Raw genomic sequence first — 7,491 nt, forward strand, 5'->3', positions numbered from 1 at the left:
CCTCCCTCCCCTCCTCCTCCCTCCGCCCTCCTTGGACGGGGCAGCGGGCTGTCGCCGGGAGGGACCGGACGAGGACGGCGAAGCCCCCGGCCAAAGGAGGGGCTGCGCCGAGGGCGGCTGCCGGGCGGCCCGAAGGCGTGCGCCGGGGAGGGGCCGCGGGCCGCGGGGGATACGGCCGGCCCCCAGCCCGCGGCTTCGCGGTAGGTCGGAGAGTTAGGGCGCGGGGCGGGCGCGAGGGAGGGCCGGGTCCTCCCGGTAACCTCAGGGTTAGTCCGGCCCCGGGCGCCCCGGCGGCGGTGCGGGGCCCGAGTTGGCGACCTGGTGTGGCGGTGCGCGCGAGGTTGGTGCGGGGCTTCGGAGAGCCAGGCCCTGCCTTATGGGACCACCGCGAAGTGTGATGTGCTACTTTGGTTCGCTGGCGTCTCCCAGGGGTTTGCACTCCTTCGCGTCAGCCTAAGCCCAGCCCTCGTATTCAGTACCGGGTTAGCCCATGTCTCCCCTTCCTAGTTGGCGGCTGCGAGGACGGGATGCGAGAACTCGAGTGACCTTCGGGGGCGGCCCGCATCTTGAGGCGCGGCCTCAAGCCCACCTCCCACGCCGGGCCCTCAGACACCGCCGCAGCCTCCCCGCATCCGCCGCCTCGCTCCCCCCTAGGCCCCCGCGATTCCTGCTCAGATCCCTCTCCCAGCTCTTATCAAACTGTTCTGGAATTATCTCTTCACCTGTCTGTCTTTCTGGCTCTTTTGCGAGATCCTCCCTGGAAGACAATGCCCTTGCCCAGGTTATCCTTTTTTAATCCACAGCTTTTAAATTACACTACCTGCTGTACGGTGTTAGGGAACTGGGGGCCGCACCGATGACCTCCAGAGGTCAAAGCAGATTAAGGAAAGGGGCTCCGCCTTCCGGGAGGTCAGAGCCCGAGGCTCGTTCTGCGCAGACCTCTGGAGGACCGCGTGCTTTCCTCTTCTCACCTGTGAAATGGGCGCAGCCCCGTTTATCTCCCCGGAGTCAGCTGTTGGAGGAGATTATAGGTTGCTAGAGCGCAGCACCTGGCGCCCTTTCTTGCTCCGCTTAAGTCTACAATGCACGGAAGGTCACCTTATCATTGAGGAAACTTCCATTTCGTCCTGGATCATAGAGAGAGCTTTTCCAAGACTGTATCTTTTAAGTTTGTTTAGACGTGGGTGCTACGGACACAAAAGTTTAAAACTCCAGGCTTCAGCACGTTGTGCCTCCCTTCCCACTCCCAGGGATTCCCTCTCCCCGCGTGCTGCTCCTTCCTAGCCACGATCACCGTTGCTAATTGCTTGTAGCCTCGCTGCGCTGTTTCTCTCTCCCCCCTCCCCCGCCCCAGGGACATTCTTTACGGACCGGTGTACGGACCCGTGTACGTGTTGCTGGGAATGGGGCGAGCCCGGCGGTGGGAACTGAAGATAAGGCTTCCGCGTTGGGGGGGTTGGAAGTGCTGTTGTGGCGACAAGATGACCCAAAACAACTGCACGGCAACACGCTCGCAGGCCCTGGTGCAAATTGCGGAGAGCAAAATACCTGCTCTGAGAGCGTTTGAGGAGATAAAACCGTCCTGATCTTCGGATTTCCATACTGGCTTTCTTCTTGGTGGTGAGGGGAGTCTGAAGATTTTGGTGAAGACAGAACTGCTGTCATGATGTCATTTCTCTCTGTGGGAAGAGCAAGGTGTGTCCTGGGTGAAAATAAACGCAGACTATTCCAACACAACGGAGGTGCAGAGGAGGCAAGGGTCGCAATTGATCTGGAAACTTGGACAGCCCTTTCCACCTCCAGTTCCTCCCTCACTGGGTTCCAGGAGGAGCCACGAGGGGGCGATGTCTCCCCGAGCTCTGGCTGCGCGGTGGTCCTGGGCCCCTGGGCCGACCCGTGAATGCCAGCACTTCCCTCTCCTTGGCCTTTCTGGCTTTTTACTGAACGTTCTCCACAGAAAGGCATTGTCTTGCTGGAGCCTGGCGAAGGCCCAAGGAAAATGACAGTTGATTTAGTCACTGGTGGTTCCAGTCAGACCCCGTTTACGAAGGAGGTGAAAGATGTGCGATTCCCGGCTGCGGGGAGAACCTCCCCGGACCCCACCCAAGGGAACCCCACCCAAGGAAAAGGTGGCTTCCGTCCAAACTAGAACCTGATTCCTTTGTCTTGGAGCCGAGCCAGCACTTTGTCCACTGTTAAAAGTCAAAAATCCCTGCGATAAAAAACAAGAAGTTGCAAGAGAGGACCCATGTTGGGCTGGTTCATTGTTGCGTGCCCAATACCCACACAGTGCCTAACGCGTAGTAGGCTCTCCATTATTTTTGAATGAATGAACACATTGTCTTATCACTTTTGATTCTCAGGCTTGAGTGACATTAGGTCCTTCCACGGTGGGGCAGGGGCGTCTGAGTTCGTGGGCGGGTCTCCGCGTGGAGAGACTGTGCGGAGCAGGACACCTGGCAGATTCGTGGCGGGGGTCTTCACTGTTGTGCAGAGGGGAAACCCCAGGTAGAGAGCTTGTGCACGACGGGACACCTGATGAGATTTCAGGAAATAAAAGTGAGATCGCACCGCTCAGCCAGTCAGCTGACGCATGCGGCAGCTGACAACAGAGCCGAGAGACCTGGAGTATACAGTCAAGGGTGACCCTGAGGGTCAGGGAAGCTTGTGGGGATGACGTAACACACCTGCGGACGGGGGGCTCCTCGTTGGTCCTTTGCGTTAAGAATAGTTCAGACGTGTTTGGAAGAGCAATCGATGGGTGTTGTCAGCAGAACTCAATAAAAATCTGTGAGTCTGGCTATTTATCAGACCTTGCAAACGTGGGGCGTTTGGCTGTGTGTGAGGTGGTGGGGATGGGGGAACCCTTCTGACCTGTTTTGTTCCAAAAGGGTATCTCCTAAGTAGCAATAGTTTCCAGACACACCAGGAGTTACAAGACAACAAAGGGACTTTATATCCTAGAAAAACAGAGCCAATGACCAAGAAACATCTGCTCTCCGTTCTGCCCGCCACCCTACTGCGTTGCTCCTGGCCCCCCCACCCCCAGGTCACAAGGTGCGGGATCGCCAGGGGAACGTGGTGTGCACCTGTAGTTTCTCTTACTCATCTCTGCTTCTCTGGCACTGTGGCTTTGGAGGCATGCTTTAAGAAAGCGAAACCTATAATTATGATGTAAGTGTTTCTCTCTGGGAATCTCAGGCATAAAGGTCTGCTTTGGGGCATGGGCTTTGCCTCCGTGTTAGCATGACAGCAGAAAGCTGCAGTGTCTACCACATGTGTTGTGACGGTTTACTCTTCTGCAGGACCTGAAAAAGTTCTCGGGGGACTGAGTCTGTTTTGTTGGGTGTCGTCATCCATGATAGTTCTTCCTTCCTCGCCCTGCACCCACCCACCCACCCACCCACCTCCAGGCCATCACCATCTTCCCTTGATGTATTTATTGCTTTCTAATTGTGGCTAAAAAAAACCCCACACAACATAGTGTTTACCATTTGAGCCATTTTTTAAGTGTACAGTTCAGTGGGATGAAGTACATTCACATGGTTGTGCAACATCCTCCTGATCTTGACCTCCTAAATAGTTCCGAGATTCGATCACTTCCCTCCAGTTACTTGCGGAAGCCCACGCAGCCATGTGGAGAGGCCCACATGGAGGAGAATGACAGCCCAGCTGAGCTCTCAGGGGACAGCCAGCACCAATTGCAGATCTTGTCAGTGAGTTGTCTTGGAAGTGGATAACCCAGCCCCAGTGTAGTTGCCCCACCTGATGCTGCCTGTGGGAGGGATGAGCTGCCTTCTCTGAGTCGTGCCCAAGTTGCAAAACCGTTAGCACAACACTAAGTGCTGTTATGTTCAATCACTAAATTCTGTGGCAGTTTGTGATGCAGCAGTAGGAGGTAACTGACATGTAATTGCATGCCCAAACGTGAGGTCCGGCTGTCACAGAAACCTAAAGCAGGTGGCAGTGGCTTTGGGAGCAGGTGGAGGAGAGAAGCTGGAAGAACTTTGAGTCTGCTAGTGAAGCGCACTATTAACGGACAGTGAGACTGTTCTTATTCCAGGCTGGAGAAAGGGGAACCACGCTTATGTATGGGAAGAACAATTAGCTAAATTAGCCTTTGTTACCTGGAAGATAGAAAAGATACCTAGTGAGCATGTGGATCTGGCTCCAGAGATATTTGGATAGGCTGTTGAAGGGTTGAATGGTTTCTTTTAGGTACTTACGGTGTAGCACAAGAGAAGTGAGATGAGCTAAAAAAAAAAAAGGAATTTTTCCATCATGAATATAATTTACAGCAAACACAAAGAATCCAGGATCCCTGGATTTGAAATAAATCTATTTGTCTTTTCTAGCTTCTCCAGGGGACAAAACTCTCAAAACAAGAAATGGCCTAATGGCAAGGGTCAAATCCAAGGTGGTATCAAGGAAATGTGACATTGCCCTGGCCAGGGTGGCTCCGTTGGTTGCAGCGCTGTCCCCTACACCAAAGGCTGGGGGTTGGATTCCTGGTCAGGGTGCACACCTGGGTTGTGGGTTTGATCCCAGTCCGGGGCACCTATGAAAGGCAACCAATCAATATTTCTCTCTCACATCGATGTTTCTCTGTCTCTCCCTTCCTTTTTCTCTAAAATCAATAAACATATTTAAAAATATGGCCTTAGGGAAGTTCAAGACAGGGTGTAGTTAGAAGACCTTGTGGTAGGCAGCCTCTGTGATGATCCCTACCTCCCAGTACTCAGGCCCTTGTATAATTGCCTCTCCTGAGTGTGAGCTGGAACTAATGGCTTGCTTTTTTTGTTTTTGTTTTTTTTTCTTAGATCCTCACCTGAAGATGTGTTTATTGATTTGAGAGAGAGAGGAAGGGGGTGAGAGAGAAACATCAATCAGTTGCTGTGTACCCACCCCAACCAGGGACCCAACCCACAAACTTTTGGTGTACAGGACAGTGCTCCAACCCACTGAGCCACCCGGGCAGCGCACGCAGGTTAGATTACAAAGAGAACATGGTCCCCATCCCACATACCCTCTCTTGCTCTCTCACGGGCTCCCTAGATGGAAGCCCCGCTAGTATGACGTGAGCTGCCCTATGCAGAGGCCCGTGTGGCAAGGGACAGTGGAGGCTTCCATTCAAGAGCCAGAAACCAACTGGGGCCTTTAGTCCACCAGCCCACAAGGAACCAAGTCCAGCCAACAACCCCGTGAGTAAGCTTGGAGGTGGGGCGTCCCTCGATGAGGCCTGTTAGATGAGACCTGTTACACACTGAATGTTTGAATCTCCCCCAAAAGTCGTATAATGAAGCCACGACCCCCAAGGTGATGGCATTAGGGTCTTTGCAAAGTAATCAGGTTTAAATGTGGTCTTGAGTGTAGGGTCCCATGACGATACTAGTGCCCTCACAAGAAGAGAAGGAGACCCCAACGCCCGTGCCCTCTCTGCCACGTGAGGGCACTACGAGAGGGTGGGCATCTGCAAGCCAGGAAGACAGCACTCGCCCTGAACTAAGTTGGCTGGCACGTTGATCTTGGACTTCCCAGCCTCCAGGACTGTGATACATGTCTGTCGTTTAAGCTGCCTGCCCGACGCTGTTTTGTTATGGTGGCCTGAGCTGACTAAAGCAGGACCATGGGCCAGCTGACAACTTCGTCACGGACTTGGAGAGACCTTGGGGCAGAAGGACCCAGCTAAGCAGACAGAGCCCTGGAACCCTAACCCACAGAACACTGTGAAATAACAGCGGGTTGTTGTTTAAAGCCATTAAGTTTTGGGGTAACTTATACAGCAGTAGGTAAGTTGATAACTCAGAAAGGTTTAAGGTAGTACCTAATAGATCCTTTCAACTAGAAAGCAGGGCTTCTAAGAATTGAAATGGTGTTGCCCACAACAGTCGTTGGCCCAATGTAGAGAAAGGCCTGTCTTTAAAAAAAAAAAATGTATGATTATAACTTGAAGTGTAAGAAACCTATGGTTATTTAAGGATCTTCCCTAGCTTGCACTGAAATAGAGACTGTTCATAATGAATTGGAGGCATCTGGACCCTCAACTTCACAGGCAGGAAGCAGGCTGAGGAAGCTACTCATTTGCAGTTCTGGACTGTTTCCAGAAGCGAAGATGCGACAAGAGGGAGCAGAGAGCCACTGGGGATTGTTCCCAAGGAGCAGGCGTAGGGCGAGTTACGGAATTGGTAGCATTTGAAGAGCTGGATTTCAGAATTGCTATGTATCACTTCCCTCTGCCCTCCCATTCTCTCCTCTCTTTGAATGGGAGTGTGTATCTGTTAGAGAGTTCCTGCCCTTGCCTTCCCATTAGCTATTGGGTGTGTGAGAAACAGACACTTTGTCTCTTCGCTTCACTGATCTTCAGATCAAAGGGAAACTTCTGAGGAGCCACAGTGAAGGAACCACATCCAAGGAGCCACATTTGCACTTGGATCTGACTTAGATGCCAATATCCTAGGCCAGGGGTTGGTGAACTTTGTAGTGTCAGATAGTAAATAATCTAAGCTTTGCAGTCACATGTGTGATCTGTTGCATCTTTTTTTTTTTTAAAACAACCCTGTGAAAATATAAAAACCAGTCTTATCTCAGGGGCTGTACAAAAATAGTCCATGGGTTGGGATTTGGACCTCCAGCTGCGGTTCGCTCACCCCCGTTCTAGACCCTTAAATGGTGTATAATGGGATGAACTACTCTGATATCCTTAGAGGAGAAAATAGTGTATGTTTCAGATGGGAGGGAAATGTATTGCTGTGGCCGTGGGCTGGAGGGTAGCAACTATTCTTCAAACACGGCCTCAGATCACTTCACCTCCTCGTGCGTTCATGCCACTCTTGCCACCCAGAGCTGGAGCTTGTGCGGCCTCCCCTTGAATCTGAGCTGAGCCTGTTTCTGCTTTGACCCATACAGTCTGGAGGAAATGGCATTCTAGGGATTCTGAGCCCAGGCATTAAAAAATTCTGGCAACTTCTGTTTCTTCTCTCTTGGAAGCCAGCTTTCATGCAATGACAGAGCTCAGACAGTCACCTGGAGAGGCCCACATGAGGGAAATTCAAGCCCCAGCCCTCCCACCCCACTCCCACAGCCTCATTGCCCGCCACAGCCCGCGCCCGCAGCCCACCTGCGAGGGAGCCATCCTGATGCAGACCCCCCACAAGGAGCCACGCCAGATGACACCGCATGGAGCAGAGACAAGCCCTCTTCTCTGAGCACTGCCCAGACTGTAAATACACTTGTAAGCAAATAAATGGTTATTGTTTTCGGCCACTAGCGTTTGGAGTGGTTACTTCTGTAGCGATATAGAATGAAAACGCTGGAGAAGGGAACAATGTAAGCAAGGCGCAGAAACCAGGAAGCACAGCGGTGAGCAAGCGTAGTAACTTTTGACACCATAGTTACAGCTATAAAGTAACAAAATCACAAGTGCCGTTTCTGGCATATACTTTCCTTCTAAAAGACAGTAAAGGAGAATTGAAAAATGTGTGTGGTCCCTTC

General features: G+C 52.2%; 1 long non-coding RNA gene across 2 annotated transcripts; it reads left to right on the forward strand.

Annotated features, from left to right (window-relative positions):
* The first annotated feature begins 19 nt into the window (after positions 1-19).
* Positions 20-7,266, forward strand: LOC123807617. 2 transcript variants are annotated; one of them, XR_006783675.1, is made up of 4 exons: positions 22-200; positions 4,821-5,201; positions 5,573-5,789; positions 6,988-7,266. It is a non-coding gene; the product is annotated as an uncharacterized LOC123807617 (long non-coding RNA). The 2 variants fall into 2 exon arrangements; XR_006783674.1 differs by having other exon boundaries at positions 20-200; positions 4,821-5,789.
* The last annotated feature ends 225 nt before the right edge of the window (positions 7,267-7,491 follow it).

The sequence above is a fragment of the Phyllostomus hastatus genome, unplaced genomic scaffold, assembly GCF_019186645.2.
Source record: "Phyllostomus hastatus isolate PE091 unplaced genomic scaffold, TTU_PhHast_1.1 phas_scaffold_46, whole genome shotgun sequence".
In the NCBI taxonomy this organism is placed as follows: Eukaryota; Metazoa; Chordata; class Mammalia; order Chiroptera; family Phyllostomidae; genus Phyllostomus; species Phyllostomus hastatus.